Source organism: Herpailurus yagouaroundi, unplaced genomic scaffold (assembly GCF_014898765.1).
Source record: "Herpailurus yagouaroundi ecotype Mexico unplaced genomic scaffold, PumYag 159, whole genome shotgun sequence".
Classification (NCBI taxonomy): domain Eukaryota; kingdom Metazoa; phylum Chordata; class Mammalia; order Carnivora; family Felidae; genus Herpailurus; species Herpailurus yagouaroundi.
The window spans coordinates 30,499,108-30,516,383 of record NW_024412400.1 but is presented as its reverse complement, the minus strand read 5'-3'; the positions used below and the strand labels follow the sequence as shown (position 1 = coordinate 30,516,383).

At 46.9% G+C, this 17,276-nt stretch overlaps 1 long non-coding RNA gene across 1 annotated transcript; it reads right to left on the bottom strand.

Annotated features, from left to right (window-relative positions):
• Nucleotides 1–569: 569 nt before the first annotated feature.
• Nucleotides 570–17,272, bottom strand: LOC121033698 (uncharacterized). Its single transcript, XR_005792070.1, has 4 exons — nt 16,575–17,272; nt 14,777–14,861; nt 1,652–3,343; nt 570–1,304 (listed from the first exon to the last, which is right to left on the bottom strand). It is a non-coding gene; the product is annotated as an uncharacterized LOC121033698 (long non-coding RNA).
• Nucleotides 17,273–17,276: the final 4 nt, after the last annotated feature.

Sequence of the window (17,276 nt, the reverse complement as noted above, 5' to 3'; positions counted from 1 at the left end):
AATTCAGGTCATAATCCCAGAGTTGTGGGATTGAGCCCCACATTGGGCTCTGCACTGAACATGGAATCTGCTTGGGATTCTCTCTCTCTCTCTCTCTCTCTCTCTCTCTCTCTCTCTCTCCCTCTCTCTTTCAAAATAAATAAATAAACTTTAAAAAACAAAAAATATAATAGCCAAAAGCTGGGGGGAAAAAATCAACTGCCCATCAAAAGATGAACAGATGAACAAATTATGGTACATCCATACAATGGAATACTACCTAGAATAAAAGCAAATGAACTATTGACACACACAACAGCATGGATGAATCTCAGAGGAACTATGTTGTGTGAAAGAAGCCAGATAAAAGGAATACCTACTGGATGATTCCATTTCTATAAAAGTTTAGAAAAGGCAAACTCATCTATAGGAACAGAAAGCCAATCAGTGGTTATCTGGGGAGGGGGAGGGGGAGGGGTGAAGAGAGGGGCTATAAAGGGGCACAGGAAACTCTGGAGGTGATGGGCATCTTCATTACCTTGATCCTGGTGACAGTTTTATGGGTGCATATATTAAGTCAAAACTTAACACATTGTTCAGTGTAGTTTATTATATGCCAATGATAACTCAATAAAATTATTTTTTTTTTGATATCCACAAGCATGGTAGGGGGTCAGCAGAGAAGCCCTTGCCAGGTGGCCAGAGCTCAAGAGCAGAGCTCACTCCACCGCCACAGGCTGCCCCCAGATGGCCAAAGTCTGTTGGCAGGAGCTCTGTGTGTGAAAACTACAGCTGGAATAGCTGGAATTCTTCATATAAATTCCAGGAAATCCAGGGACTTCTGGGCACCATATGAAAACATAAGAGGGAAAAAATGGCTCATTTTCTGAGAAAAATGAAGCATATTTTATGGGGTCATGGAGCCTCTGAAACACCAGCAACAACCCTTTTTCCTGGTGCCTGTTGGGGCTGGGAGTGGATATGGAGGAGAGAAAAGCCCAGTCCTGCCTGCCCTTCCCAGCCAGGGTCTCACACAGAGGCAGTCTGGCACCCATCAAGGCTGGCAGAAGGGGACGGAGAAGATGGAACTCCTATAGGCATCCAGAGGGGATAGAGGCAGGCTGGTGCAGGAGCCCTGAATTCGGAGGCGGGGGGAGTTGAGGTGTTCCGGTGAGTCAAAGCAGGGGCATCAGTGTGACCCTGAGGGAGGCTGTGTCACCTGCGGCTTTCCCTGGTGTCCAGACTGAGGTGGAGGCTGTTCCCAGCAAGGACGAGCTCTTCTCTGCAGGTAAAGGTGCACACATATACGGACGCAGGGGCTCTGACTGTGGGCAAAGAAGCAAATCTATTATCCCGGCTTCCTAACCAGATGGAGCTCTTTATAAGCATGGTTTATCACTTTGTAACAAGGCCTCTTCCATTCAATAGACACTGAGTGTTTTCCCATGCGCCCAGCACTCACCTGGAAATCCCGGCCCTCATGGAGCTTATATTGCGGTGGGAAAAACAGGCCATATGCAAGACAAATAAATAAATACACAAAGTGCCAGACAGCTATAAAGGCAGTGCACAGAAATTAAGCAGAGAATGGGGACAAGGAGAATGGAAGGGGACGTGGGTAGAACTAGACGAGGAAGGGGGGGAGTCACAAGAAGTTCTAGTGGGACCCTACCTTATCTCTCTGTGGTGGATTTTTTCCCTGAGAGCAGACCACAAAGAATCCAGGTGAATTTTGTTGATCCCCTGGCAGCTGTCACCAAGACCCACTTGTGTTCCTCAGCAGCTCTGACATGAGGAAGGCGTGATGACGGCCCCACCACAGATTGTTCCTGGGGGCTATTCAGCCCTGGGTCCAGTGATGAGCCAACTACCCCCCGAACTTTAGTACCTCATTTCCCTTCCAAGACTACTCTCACTAACCCCACCTCCTAAACTCAGGAAGCTCCTGCCCCTCAGACTCTCATCATTTTCTTAGTTGTCACCATGTACATACACCTTCCATTTATTCAGCCCTATTTATCTGCCCATGGTCATACCGCACCAATTCCCACTTCTGAGCCTTTTTCCTATGCTGCTCCTTGCCTAGAATGCCCTCCTATTCAAACACTTTTCATACTCAAAGGTGAAGCTCTAACCAACCTATTTCCAGAACCTCTCCCTTCCTGTGTCAGCCCTATGAATCCCCTCTTCTTGATCTCCAGCAGCACACCACATTGAGGCAATGCTGTCCCTTTGTCTCACTGTCATCTCCCTAAGGCTAGCTTGGTCCCTGCAGCCACCTTGGGTGTTCCTCTTGTGTCTTTACTTCTTCTCTAGGCCTGAGATGCAAGATCATGCTGAGCACACAAAAGGTATGCCACAGATATAACTCATTTCTCCCTCAAAAACTAGCCTTTGCTCTGTCCAAATTTCCTCCTCTCCATCTGAGAAATGGAAATGGTTTGGAAAATTCCAGCATGGGAGTGTTCAGCCTTATTTGAGTTGTGCAAGTGGGAAAAAATGTGCTTTTCCCCGAATTAACAAATTCCCCAGCCTTTCCTCTGAAAGCAACTTACAAACCTCTGAGCCCAATGTGTAAGCTTGCCAACGTCTTCACCTCTCTGAAGACTGAATTGTCTTCCTGTCTGTATGTCTCATGCACATGTGCATTTGAGGGTGAATGAGGAGGCTGGAATCAGAGTAGAAGTTAACCAATCTTGAAAATAAAGCATGTGACAAGTGGAAAGAGGCAAGCCTTTTGATGCTCATGTCCCTTGGCTTTCCAGCATACTGAGGAAACAATTTCTTAACAGCAGTATGCCCCTACCTGTCTCTATTCTCCCTCTCTGCATGTATCCAAATTCACCCATCCATCCATTCAACAAACACTAATTGAAAGTCAAATGTGGTTGGCAGTTTCTAAAATGGCTCCCGTGTTCCCATTTCCTGGTGCTCATATTCTTGTGTAATCCCCTTCCCTTCACTACTGAAGTAGTGGACCTAATAACTTGCTTCTAATGACTAGAATACAGTCAAAGTGATGGGACATCAAATTCAACATTAGTTTACAAAAGACGGTAACTTCCATCTTGGTCACAGTCTCTTTGTCGTTCTTGTTTATTCACTATGATGAGGTCAGCTGCCGCATGGTGAGATGCTCTACGAGGAGCTGGAGTGCCAGGAAATGGAGGGCAGACCTTGGCCAACAGCCTGGTGAGGAACTGAGGTCAGTCAGCAGATTGCAAGACACTGAAGGCTGTCAACAATGCTGTGGGCTTGAAGCCGGTCCTTGCCACTGAGTCCTCAGAGGATAGCATAGCGGTCTTGTGATGGAGGCTGAGTGGGGGATCCAGCCACCTGCATCCATGTTCCTGACCCACGGTCACTGCAAGATAATAAATGCTGTTGTTGCAAGCTTCTGCATTTTGGACTAATTTGTTATGAGGCAATAAATAATTCATACACCAACTATGTGCCAAGCACTCTTGTTGGCCCTGGAGCATAGGAAAGGACAAAACATCTTTGCCCTCATGTAGGTGACAGTCTAGTGAGGGGAGGCAGATGATAAATAAAGTATGGTGACAGAAAAGCTAAAGCAGTGAAGAGGAATGGTTTTCAGGTGGCTGGTGAGGTGGGGTGTCAGTGGTTGTAGCCTTTTACATGGGTGTTTGGAGAGGTCTGAGAAGGTGGCATTTGAGCAGAGACCTGTGGTGAGAGCATGAGCCCCGGGCATCCAGGGGAAAAGTGTTCCAGACAGAGGAACAGTCTAGAATGAGTTTTTGTTTTGCTCGGCAAAATAAAATTTAGAGAAGGAGAAACTTTCAGCTTCTCTTTTTAGCCTGTAGAAAAATATCTAAACATAGGCAGCCCACCCGAAATGCATTCCAACTTTCTTCCTGCTCCAGAGAGAGAGAACTCAGAGTCCAGACAGAAGTAAGCTGTGTTTCTGTTTTGTTTGTTTACTACGTCCTTGATAGAGGCAGTTACTCAGCTTGGCAGGTGGGACTTTGTGATTTTGAGGGGAGGAAGGAGACCGTGTCATGCCTCTCTGCCCTGTCCTCCCCTCTGTGTGGCTTTCCTGCTTGGTGTGGAGTATAGGATGTGGGGGCTGGGCAGCTGAGACCCCATCCCAGAGGGATACCCTCTGAAGAAGACTTGAATTGCCCAATTCACTCTGGGCTCCCTGGGGCCATCAATTCACCTTGGGCTTGACCCTCTCAAGGTCTAAGAAATCCAGCCAGAGCCACTCTTGCTGCCGAGAGTTGGTGGGAGCCAGGGGCACTGAAGACCACTCTCTTGCATCTGCACAGGACTCAGGCTTATCTGAGGAATGTATGGGGAGAGCAGTTTACAAAACGTTTTTTGAGCTGCCCTATGAAGAAAGTAGTCCTGATAAAGTTCTTCTGTTTGCGGGAAAGTGGAGGTTTGGGTAGACTCAGCGGCTCTCCTTCCCCCACCGCCTGCTCAGAGGGAGGCTGGACACTGAAGCCTTGGCACCAAGCTGCCTGATGGACAACGCTGATTTGTCAGAGGGGATGCCAAGAGCAGTTCTCCTTCCAAAATCTGATCAGGTCCAGATCTGATCCTCTGGCCCAAGTCAGGATTGAATGAATGACTGCCTCTGACTTCTGTCAAATTCTGGCTTTACTTGATCGCTTTCACACCCATGAAATTGGGTGTGAACTTTCCACCCGGTCCATGTTATCCAAAAGGACAGCCTGGCTTTACATGGGCCTTCCCTGGGCAGCCAACAGTGCTCTGCTTCTCCAGACACAGAGGAAAGATGGCGTAAAGACATTTCTAACCAATAAAAATGGGAAGCTCTTGTTACCAGCAAACCCTCATTCAGGGAACACTTCTAGAGCAAGAGGAAAATGATCCCACGTGGATGCATGGAGATGAGGAAAGTAATGGAGAGCAATGAAAAGGGTAAAGCTATGGGCAAAACTAAATGAATATCGATGACATATAAGAAAATAATAATAATGTCTTGTGAGGTTTAAAATATACATGGAATTAAAATTCAGGACAACAAGAGCACAAAGATGGGAGGGGAGTCATGGAGCTAACGTGTTCTAAAATCTTTGCATTGTCCTGGAAGTGGTAAAAGTAGTAATTTATATTAAACTTTAATAAGTCAGGAGAACATTTTGTAATCTCTAGGGTGACCACTGAAAACAATAATAAAAGATTATATAACTAATAAGCTAAATGGAATGGAAGAATAACAAGTACTTATAAAGTAAGAAAGGAAAAAGGGAATATAAAACAAGTGAAACAAATAAAAGACAAACAGTGACATGATGGATTTAAACCCAAATATGTTAGTAATTTCATTAAATATACATAGGTTAAATGTTCCAATTAAAATCAAAGGATGTCAGCCTGGATTCGTTTCAAGGAAGGCTGACTGACTCAGGCGGCATGCACCCTCTTTCTTGCCTGCTCCTCTTAATCTTAACCCTCCTAATAGTTGGGAGATTGACTTGATAGCTGGAGCCGCAGTGGTCATCCTGCAACCATGAGGCTGAGCCCAGAAGCTGTGGCCAAAGGATGAAGGAGCAGAAAGATTAAAAGGAGCCTGGGGCACAGAAGATGCTGGGAGCTACCATACCAGCCCTAGGTGACCCACCTCCAGATTTCATGCTTTGTGAAAGAAAAGTAAATCCCTAACTTCTCCCATTCAGTACATTGTCTTTGCATTTTGTCAATGGTTTCCTTTGCTGTGCAAACCCCCTTACTTGGGTGTAGCTCCAAAAGCTTATTTTTGCTCTTGTTTCCCTTGCCTAAGGACACATACCTAGAAAAAAATACTGCTAAGGCCAATATCCAAGAAATTGCTACCTATGTTTTTTTCCAAAAGTTTTATGGTTTCAGGTCTCATATTTAGGTATTTAATCCATTTTGAGTTCATTTTTGTGTATGGCATAAGATAGTGGTTCCGTTTCATTCTTTTGCATGTGGTTGTCCAGTTTTCCCAACACCATTTGTTGAAGAAACCGTATTTTTTCCATTGCATATTCTTGCCTCCCTTGCATTAGATTAATTGACCATATATGCATGAGTCTATTTCTGGGGTCTCTATTCTGTTCAATTGATCGATGTATCTGTTTCTGTGCAGGAAAGGGAACCCTCATGCACTCTTTGTTGGTGGGAATGTAAATTGGCACAGTCACTGTGGAAAACAGTAGAGAGGTTCCTCAAAAAAATGAAAAGTACCATGGGATCCAGTAATTTCGCCATTGAGTATTTCCCTAAAGAAAACGAAAACACTAATTCGAAAAGATATTATGCACCCCTATGTTTATTGCAGCATTATTAACAATAGCCAAGCTGTAGAAGCATCCCAAGTATCCATCCATAGATGAGTGGATAAAGATATCTCTCACACACTCACACACACACACACACACACACACACACACACACACACACACTGGAATATTACACAGCCATAAGAAAGAATAAGATCTTGTCATTTGTGACAACATGGACAGACCTAGAGGGTATTATGCTAAGTGAAATAAGCCAGACAGAGAAAGACAAATACCATATGATTCCACTTACATGCGGGATCTAAACAAACAAGCAAAAAAACAGAAACAAAATCATAAAACAGACTGGTGGTTGCCAAAGGGGAACAGGTTGGAGGGACAGGTGAAATAGGTGAAGGGGATTAAGAGGTACAAACCTCCAGTTCTAAAATAAATAAGCCACATGGATGAAAAGCACAGCATAGGGAATATAATCAATAATATTGTAACAATGTTGTGTGGCGACAGATGGTGACTACACTTGCCATGGTGAGCATAGAACTGTCATATCACTGAGTGCCGTATACCTGAAATCAGTGTAACACTGTATTTTAACTATACTTCAATAAAAATAAAATAAAATAAACTTAACTTTAAGTCACTCTGTGTTGTGTCTAATACTCATGCTTAAGCACAATCTCTGATACACAAGTTTTAGGACATTACATCTGCCAAACTCACTCAGTGTCAGATACTAACCTTAAACCAATTAAACCCACTGGATCGTGCACCATGTAAAACCTCTAAAGAGCACTAAAGAGCACAGTGTGACTCACTCTAAGAGCAGAGCCCACTTAGACCAATTAGACGTCAGGGGGGTTTAATGGATTGGGACCAGTCACACAAATACCCCTAAGTGCCCATCTCACAACCAAAAGGATATTGCTATAATACTTTATAAACAACTTAAATGGGTTGGGAGGGGGGTTTCTTGTAGGCAGCCAACAATTATAAAACAATATGGGTCTTGCCATGGCAAGAACAAGTGTCCATTAGTTTATTCTATTCAGTCAACAATAGTTATACAGCACCCACTATGCACCGAACATTGCTCTAGCCGTCAGGGAGACAGCAAGAAACAAAATACAGAACTCCCCTGCCTAGCACAGTTTACATGCTAGTGAGGGAGACAAAAAATAAGCAAATACATAAGTGAGACAAATTGCATGTAGAATGGTAAAAAGTTGATGGAGGAGAAAAGTGGAAAGAAGAGAACAGAGAATGGGGTAGATTGCAATTTAAATAATGATTATTCAGTATGATCAGGGGAGGTCATACTGGAAGATGATATTTGATAAAGACCTCAAAGGAGTGAGTAGGCGATAAATGACAAGGCAAAATGTTTCAATCAGCTCTTGCCAAGGTAAGAGGAAGGAGTTGGGAAGGATATAACTTGCCCTCATGAATGGCTTTGGCCAAGGGTGTTGCTTGCTGAAGAACTGCCTTTGAATCTTAGCAAGGGGGAACCTGGCTTGTGGGAGGTCCCACTGCTGAGTGGTGTAAGGTGAGAATTTAGAGACTTCTCAGCATAGAGGATAATTATCGTGCACGTCCTGGATGCCATTAGAAGGAAGGTTCCATTCATGCTCCCAACAGCCCTCTGTATGAAGTGGGTTTTGTTATGATGCTCATTTTACACACAAGGAGAGGGAAGCTTATCTTTCTGCCCAAGGTGGTAAAGCCAGTGGGTATGGAGGGAGGCTTCTTGAGCTGCTGCCATCAGCACCTCACAGGCCCACCCTTCCATCTCCAGGAAATGCCCATTAGGGTGACATGCAGGAAGATCAGGGCTTGAAGATAGTGTGGAAGGAAAGGAAGGAGATAGTGTGGAAGACTTGCCTCCCCCTTCCACCTTGGAGGGCCTGGCTGAGCCTGTCCTTCGTCCTCTTGACTGTGGCATTGACAGGGGTTTCATGGATCCTGGGGGCAGGGGCAGCATAGGTGCGTGCAAGGGACCGTTGGCCAAGTCTCAGCATTAGGGCTTCACAGCTGCAGAGACAAAGGGCTCTGCCTTTACCTCCACCATATTGGGAAGCACCACCCCTCCACACCATTCCCCCATCCCTACCACTACCCTGGACCTTCCCCCTTTGGCCAGTTGTTCCTCATGGAGATGAAGTGGATTTCTTGGCTGCACTTTTACAGGACCCTTGACCCAAAGGGAAGGGTCTGAAATGTACAGGGTACATAGCTCTCTTAGGGAGAATTTATGGGAGGTCTCTGCCTCTCTCTCTTCCTACCCTTTCCTCCCTGCAGCCAACGTACCAATGTTTCCTCTGACCTCAGAGGAAACTCCTCTTGTGCCTCTCTAGGGTCACTCCTTTGTCCCAGTGCTGGATTTCATGTCTTTTCCAGCACTAGTCACATTGTATCTGGGATGGGGTTGGGAAGAGTTTGTCAAACAGAATCTGAAAAAGCAGGCCAGGTGGTCAAGACCCACTGGACTTCCAACAGACTTTCAGCAAGGGCTCCCCTAAATGTGGGATGCGTTGTCTCAGTCTCCAACTCTGGAGCTCTCAGATTCTCCACTAGGACGTTAGACTCTACACTGTGATTTGCCCATACCTGATACCTCCTGAGATCAGTCTACTTTCTTTCAGCCTGTCTTCACTTATGTGGCTGCCTTAAACAAAATATACAGTTTCTTTCCTGCAGGGAATTTTAGACTCTTCATATAGGTTGACACCATTGTGAACCTCTAAGAAAGGAACACTGTTTATGGAGTCTCTCTAGCATATCTGACCTCAGGTTTTGAGGAACACTTCACAAGGCCAGCACACAGCATACCCTGAGAGCCTCTGCACAAAATAAGTCAGACATTATGATGTCTCCCAAGTGACTCCAGTATCCTGCCCAGTCAAACAACACAACAGTTCAATGGTGCTGAAAGGCCAAGTGCTCTGCCCTTAGGAGGCAGTCAAGGTGGGCCTGGGAGCAGCAGTGTTCTCCCAGCCATCCTCTCCTATGAATGCACCTAGAGGAAATGGGCGAGAGTGGAAGCAAGTGGGGTGCCTGGGTGGCTCAGTCGGTTAAGCAACTGACTTTGGCTCAGGTCATGATCTCACCCTGGGTGAGTTTGAGCCCTGCATCAGGCTCGGTGTTGACAGCTCAGACCCTGGAGCCTGCTTTGGATTCTGTGTCTCCCTCTGGGAGGGAGCCCCTCCCCTGCTCACTCTCTCTATCTCTCTGTCTCTCAAAAATAAACATTAAAAATTTTTTTTCTTAAAGTGGAAGCAAGGACAACTCTGGGCCAGCCTTCTCCTGAATACTGGGTTTGGTGAAGGCAAGGTGGAAATTATTTTTTTTTTAAGTTTATTTATTTATTTTGAGAGAGAGTGAGAGAGAGCGAGCGCCAGCTGGGGAGGGGCAGAGAGAGAGGGAGACACAAAATCCCAAGCAGGCTCTGTACTGTAAGAACAGAGCCCAACGTACCGCAAGAACAGAGGTCAAACTCACGAACTGTGAGATCATGACATGAGCCAAGATCAAGAGTCGGACACTTAACCAGCTGAGCCACCCAGGCACCCCCAAGCAAGGTGACATCTACAGGGAATACCACATGCCTCCTGGAACCCCAGCTCAGCCTCTGGACCTCTAAGTCCCCTCAAGTTTAAAAAGCCTCAAGTCACCCTTTGCCAAGTCTTGGTGGCAGCCCTGTGGTACCAAGGTAGTAGAGTCCCACGTGTCATCCAAGCTGTCACAGAAGCACCCCTATCCCTGGCTTATCCTTGGCGGATGTTTGGGAACCCAGTGCACAGCAGGCCCTGGAGTCGTAGAACCAGTCCAACAACCCTGAGCTTGCCAGCTTCCTGCCCCAAGTGCCCGCACCAGTCCTGACAAGGTCTGGAATGAGCCACCTCAGTGAGAAAAATCAAGAGGAGGCTGAGTCCAACCAAATGCGGAGGAGAGAGCAGTACCATTATCCTGCTTCTGCCCCAAATCTGCCTACTGGGTGGGAAAGAGATGAAAGGAAAAAACCTAACCGTAGCAAAAGAAATCAGGAGAGGAGAGAGCAAGCAGGAGAGGGATCTCAACAAAATTCTGGAAAATGGAATGCAGACAGATGAGGTTATAGCTTTCTCCCCACAGCCAGGTGTCTGGGAGGGGGAAGAAGCAACCTCAGCAGAGCCTCAAACAATCTTAGCAAATGAAGCCACTGGACACACAAGACAGGGGCAAGGGTGAGGCTGAAACCAGGTGAGCTGTCTGACAGCTTTATGAAGAGGAGATCCCCTCCTTTGCCACATGAGAAGATCAGCACCTCATTCTGTACCACTCTCCTCCCTCCACCCCTGCTGCCAGAGTGGAAAGCCTGAGAGGGGAGGGGTCTGGCATAGCCCATTTTTCCCAACCCCCTCTGCTTCCTGTTCCGCTGTCCAAACACTGGCTGCCAGGCTTTCAGCCTCCAGGCAGGAGATTTGGAGGGTCCTTCACTGGGAAGCTGACTGGCCCAAGGGAAATGATCTACATATTCTACTATTTGGGGGTCCCCATCATCACAGCCAGAACCTTATCCCATCGTTTCTCTGTGAGACCCTCCAAAAAGCCCAGCTCTGCATCCACATGGGGCCTTCATCAGCTGTTAAATGCCTCCTTTTTAAATAGGACCAGACAGCCAAGAATCAAAGTCATTTGGGGAAGCCTTAGCTACGAAAAACAGAGACCAAAACAAACAAACAGAAAAAATGAACTCCAAGGAAACAGAGATAATGTGGAGATTGGAATAAGAAAACAATTTTCATTGTAATTACTACTCCCGGGGGGGGATACAAGAAGATAATTCATGAAACAAGAAGATGATGTTATAAAAGGGAACACTGGATTAAAACCAGCTCTTGAAAACTAAAACTGATAACAAAAATATAGAAGGGTTGAAATTTCCCAGAAAAATAAAAGGTAACGGCAGTGGTGGGGGGGAGTTGTTTAAAATTTAGAGAACCATTTTGGGAGCTCTAACATCCAAATAACTGGAGTTTCGGAAAAGAGAACAGTTAAATTGGAGAAGAGTAACAACAGAAGCATACGGGAAACTTCTCAGCACTTAGGGACATGAAGTGCCAGACCAATGGGTCCACAAAGCACGCAAAACAAAGGACAAAATCGTATCAAGGCACAACACTGGGAGATTTCAGAACATCAGACGTGTCGAAAAAATCCTCAAAGCTTTAATCCTCAAAGAAAGAAACAGAAAACATTTTAAATCCAGGGATCAGCAATCAGAATCACATCATTGTTTTCCACGGCAACAATGGAAGTAAGAAGGCAATGAGGCAACCTTTTCAAATACAGAAGAAAATTATTAAATTATTTGTAACCTAGGGTTTTATACCCAGCCAAGTATCAGTCCTGCAGAAGAGTACAATGAAGAGATATTAAGACATGAAAGATTTTTTGCCTCCCACAGATCCATTCCTAGGAAGCTACCAGAAGACAAAGACAAGGAATCTGGGAAACAGGGAAGCAAAGTGGGGGAAGGACCATCAATGGAGCCAGAGGGAGGTCTCAAGATGAAAGCTGTTTGGTGCAACCAGACAACAACCCATCCCAACTCCCCCGAAGGGATGCCACAGATCAAACTGGACCTGATAGCACACCAGTGGGCCTATGACATGCACGGAATGCAATTTTAGGATTCTGTCTGTCCGTTTGGGCACAAATTAATGCTAAATATACAGCACACCTAGAAGATGAAAAATGAGGTAGACATTTAACTGCAATAAAAACAAAAGTTAAATAAGAAACATGGCATAGTATATGATTCAGCTATTAATACCATATACATAGTCATAATAATATAAACACTGAATAGTAATTTAACCAAAACGTGGCAGGTAGACACATCAAGAGAATGAGGGAAGAGAAGTGTGTGTGTGTGTGTGTGTGTGTGTGTGTGTGTGTGTGTGTGTGGTATATAAGAGAGCTATATCCTAACCTTGAGTGGTACATAAGAGAGCTATATCCTAACCTTTTGTAGTAGGAAATAGGTAGATAATACCTAAAACAGAAACACCAGGAAATAAAGAAGTCCATTTTTTTAAAATTTAAGTTTAAATGATAGAACATGTAAGACTTAAAAGTGGTTGCAGGGTCCTTGTAGAAGGACCCTCTTGTCTCTTGGGAATGGAACTTGATGAGGAAAAAGTGGAACAGGGCACTATTTTTACATTATAGTGCTATCTGACTTTTTAATTTTTTTTCTTTCTTATTGAGGTATAGTTACAATAACAAACTACTCTAATTTAAAGTACACAATCTAGGGACACCTGGGTGGCTCAGTCGGTTAAGTGTCTGACTCTTGGTTTCCACTCCGGTCATGATCTCACAGTTTGTGAGTTTGAGTCCACATCAGGCTCTGCACCGACAGTGCATCATCTGCTTGGGATTCTCTCTCACTGCCCCTCCCCACCTCTCTCTCTCAAAATAAATAAATAAACTTAAAAAAATAAAGTACATAATTTGATGTTTTGGCATGTACATATATCATATATATATATAATACATACTATATATATATATATATATATATATATATATATATATATATACACACCACAAAGTGTCCCTTTATAATCCCTCCCTCTCAGGATTACTCCTGGAGAAGGACATATGGGTGGCTGGAGGTCAGTGGCTCAACGTTTTCTGCTTCTGTTTTAGTGAACCAAGGAGTCTGTGCTTCTAATGCAGGTTCCTCATATGCCAGCATGGGGAAGACACCTCACAGTCCATCTTGGCCTTCAGCTTGAGAAGCACCTCCTCCAGGATGCCTACCATGACACCCTCCCTGTGTGCATACTCCCTTCTTTAAAGATGGAACTCTCCACTCTCTAGTGTACTACCCTCTTTCTCCCCTGCACTCAGTGACCTGTGAGTCTGCAAGGTTGGACACCTTCCATTCGAGGGCCTGGCTCAGAGCAGGTGCTCAGAAAATATTTGTTCAGTGAATACATGAGATACAAAAAGAAATGCATGGATCGTGAATAGGTGAGTAAATGCCAAGTCTTTTCCCATTGTCAATTATTTTAAGGTTGTTTGTGTTAAAGATGATATCTCTTTAAAGACTGTGTGAAAGCCCAGGAGAGGCTGAAATAGGAGGAAAGCTCAGAAACACAACTGAGCCATTAATCCATTCGAGGAGCCTGAGAGACATCTGTCCCTTGTATGAAACCCTGTCCCAAACACGCCCCCCTCGACCCTCCTCAGGGATCCAAGACTCCTCTCCGGAGCCCTGGGAGTAGCTAACTCAAGCAGTTGAGGATGAGGATCACTAGGGGGCACTCTTTCATCATATTGGCCCTGCCCCAAAGGCCACAGAAGCCTACCTTGGGGTCTTCTACAAGGACCCTGCAAACCGAGGGGCAGGCCTCTTCACATGCTCTGCAGCCTCTTGCCAATAACAGAGAGGGTCTTTCCAAGGAGCAGTGGCACATCCACTAAAACAGTATCCACTCGGTACAAGGTAGCTTTGCAGAAAAGGCAGGTATTTGGGGGCACATTGATATTTCAGAATGACCTTCCTTTCTTTACTGCCTTGAGTGTGTCAGTTCTTAGATCCCCAGTCCCAGCCTGACAGCTGCCCAGGTAAGAATAAACTGAAGGGTACACTCCTGCAATTTACCTATTTACTCACCTATATCCACTAGACACATTTTCCTTGAAGGACTGGGGACTGGGAGGCTCTGGGCGATTATAGCCCCCAACGTAGGGGGAAGAAATGGGAGCTTACGGCCTGCACAAATCATCCCAGCCTTGGGCCTGCACGAACCTCAGAAGTGGCACAGAGGAAGGCTAGGGGCCCAAGTGGTATGTGTAGTCTGGAAAGTCAGGGCTCCTTCATTTTTTAGGACAGCACTCTCTTAACCTCAACCATTGTGGGACTTAATTTCAAAGATACTCCCTCTCTGGAGGAATTAACCACCCAAACACAAAGACTCTGTAAGGCACCCCTGCCTGATGGAGATTCTCGACCTGGAGTGGAAGGGAAGTGAGTGGTAGGAGAGGACTGGGGGGAAAACCTGGATGTAGGAGGACACGGAGAAGGGGGAATGCAGAACAAAGAGAAGAAGGCCCTTAGCTTGGCTCTTGGAACTGGAGCATTGGAACTTCCATTCCAACATCTAGGTTCTTCCTGTGAATTTACTATCTGCTCCAGATTCTGGTGGGCTTCCTGTTTCCCCCAACCTGTCAAAGGAAGTGTCCAGGGGAGGCTGGAAGGGAGAATTTCACAACTAACAGAGCCTTCCTTTGAAGTTGCCACCAGGGCCCTGGAGCCCCGCCTCTACCAATCAACAATTTGGGCAATGAGGAGACCATTCTCTTCCCCTCATGTTCCCATTTGGTACAGTGGGACACAATGCCAGATTGAGGCCATATCACAGGCACAGACCCAGCCCCAAGTCCAGGTCTAGGCTAAGGAGGATCCCTTGGTAAGCCCTGTCCACACCTATGATGCAGCCACACCCCTAGGAGCTGAACTTTCCAGAGCAAAGGCATCAAAACTGACTTACTCTGAGAATTGGGTCACCTCTGCATCTTTCCTGGGCAGGATTCCAGACCCAGCCAGCCATGCTGTCACCTGAGAAGAATCATTAACTGCAGGGGGAGAGGGTAAGAGAGAAGGGGAAAAGATGGGTGGAGACGGACAAAGCTGGGAGGAAGAAAGCACTGGCTCGCTCACTAGAAGAGCCTCTCCTCCCCTCCCATATGGGAAGATTCATGTACCAGCAGCCTAGCCAACCCAGTGCCCACCTATGCACACCTGCCCCTGGTACATCTTTCACCCAACTACCCCGCACAACTCAGGCAGGCTTCACTGAGGCCTCTGGCTCTGCCTTGCCTGGGAGGCCCTGCCCTCCAACCTTCTTACAGAGAGGAGGAGAGAGGAGAAGGAGAAGAGGAAGAGGAAAAGAAAGAAGAAATGTGTGTACATTTCAGCCCCCTCCAGGTTTTGGGATCCCTCCCCCTTCCTGTTGCTCTAGGACATAGAGGTGAGGAGTCACAGGGGCCCATTTAGGTCTACAGCAGGTTTATTTATCCACTCCAAGATGTACTTGCTTGACTCTAGCGGCCTTGAGCAGGCCCCTTTCTGTAACCATCTCAAGAATGTTTGTCAAGCATTTTGTCAGGTACCCCCCCCCCCAAACGCCCCTGAAAGATAGGACTCTACCATATGACCTTTCACCTGATTTTGCAATCCCAGAGGGCACATGCCTACTCTCATACCTCCACCAAGTGTCTCCAAGAAGAATTCCATCCATGGGGTAAGGCCACCTGGGACCTCTTCTTCTCCCTTCCTTTTTAGTTCTAAAATTTTTACCAAGTGTATCTAGTTGGGACAGTGACATATTGGCCTTAGCTTCTCTTTGTGAGATGGTCTTTGGATGGCCAAATACCCCTTAGCTTGGCACAAAAGACTTATGTTCTCATTTGTCTCAGAGCCGATCATTATTTGTAATGCAATATTTGGCTTCTGAGTAAATCACACACACAGACACGCATCTTTGGGGAGGACTTCATTAAATATTAACAATGTCCCTGGCTAGTAAATAGCTCTTTGAACTTAAAACGTTTTCTCGTCCCTGGTCTCTCCAGCAGATCTGGGGCTTGTAAACTCCATGGTGAGGGGAGGAAAGGACCTTACTGGGGGTAGGACTCGGCCTTCACTCTCCCAGGGGATAGGGTCCTGAGTCCCCCACATGCAGATGTTGGGAGGCCCAGTGTGGCCAGGGCTCAGGAGTGGCACACAGAACTGTGGGAGTAGAGGAGAAAGGCGGCTGGGGAGAGGGTAAGGACAGGTGGGTAGGGTGTGTCTGAAGAAGAAGTGTAGGCCAGCACAGATGGACCAGCCTACAGGAAAAGTGGGGGAGGGAGCGTCCTAGGGGCAGAGGAAAGAACTTCATCCAGGTCAAGAATAGCAGGACCAAGATGGGTGGACACCAGGGAGGGCCCTGACTGGCAGGGGTATAGGAGGGAATGAAGCTGAGACTGAAACAGAGCAGATGGAGAGAGGAGGGCTCCCAGAGTCTGTCTTGGACCTCTAGGGAGCCCGGGTTCCGGTGGCAACGGAAGGGTTTTGAGAAAAAAACTGAGCAGCCCAGAGGTTGCCTGGCTTCATCACTCACGCTCTCTGTGACCCTGGGGCAAGCTAATTAACCTCCCTGAGCCTTGGTTTCCTCACTTATGACACAGGGATGATAACAGAACTCCCCGGGAGGATGATTGGGAGGGCTGACCGGGATGACGAGGCGAAAAGCGGGTGGTGGCACCCCGCGCGCACTGCGTAAATTTAGGGGTGCTGATTACTACCTTTTTCCGGAAGAGTTGGACAGAGCGCCTGGCGGCGGTTGATTCAGTTGGTTAGGTGGATCAAATTAACCAGAAGATTTTCAACTCAGATTCACACTTCCTGTGGAGACAGGCCCTAAAAGAGCTGGCGAAGGTGTTTGTAAACAATAACAGGGCAATTCAAAGGTCGCCGCTGGCGGTGAAAGCAGTGGGGGGTTAGGGAAGAGGCTCCAGGGAAAGCAGTCTTCTCTTCGCCGGGGGAGGAGGGGCTTGTAGGATCCAAGACAGGCAGGTGTGGACACCTTTGCGGTCTTCCTTCCCTTGAATACACATATACAGACACACGCACGCGCGCGCGCGCATCACCCCCCAGCCCTCTCCCGCAGCAACACCCAGAACCCCTCAGCGACACGCGATTGTCCATCTCCCGGCGTTGTCCCGCCGACAGGGAAGAAGGAGTGAGTGGAAGGCCGGACGCATTTGGGGGGCGGTAATGGCCGAGGGGATTAATTCTTCTCACGCAGCCCTGAAGGCAAAGCGTGGCTGTGGCGTGGGGAGAGGCGCAGTGCGTCCTGGAGGGCCCTGGGCCGCGCGGGAACCGAGCTCTGAGGCCGGGCGCCTGGCCCGCAGCGCCGCCTCCCGGGAGGAAGGCGGGGGCCGGGAGGAGGGAGCCGGAGGAGGCGGAGGGCGGAGGAGGGCGGCGCGCTGAGAGGTTATTTGTGG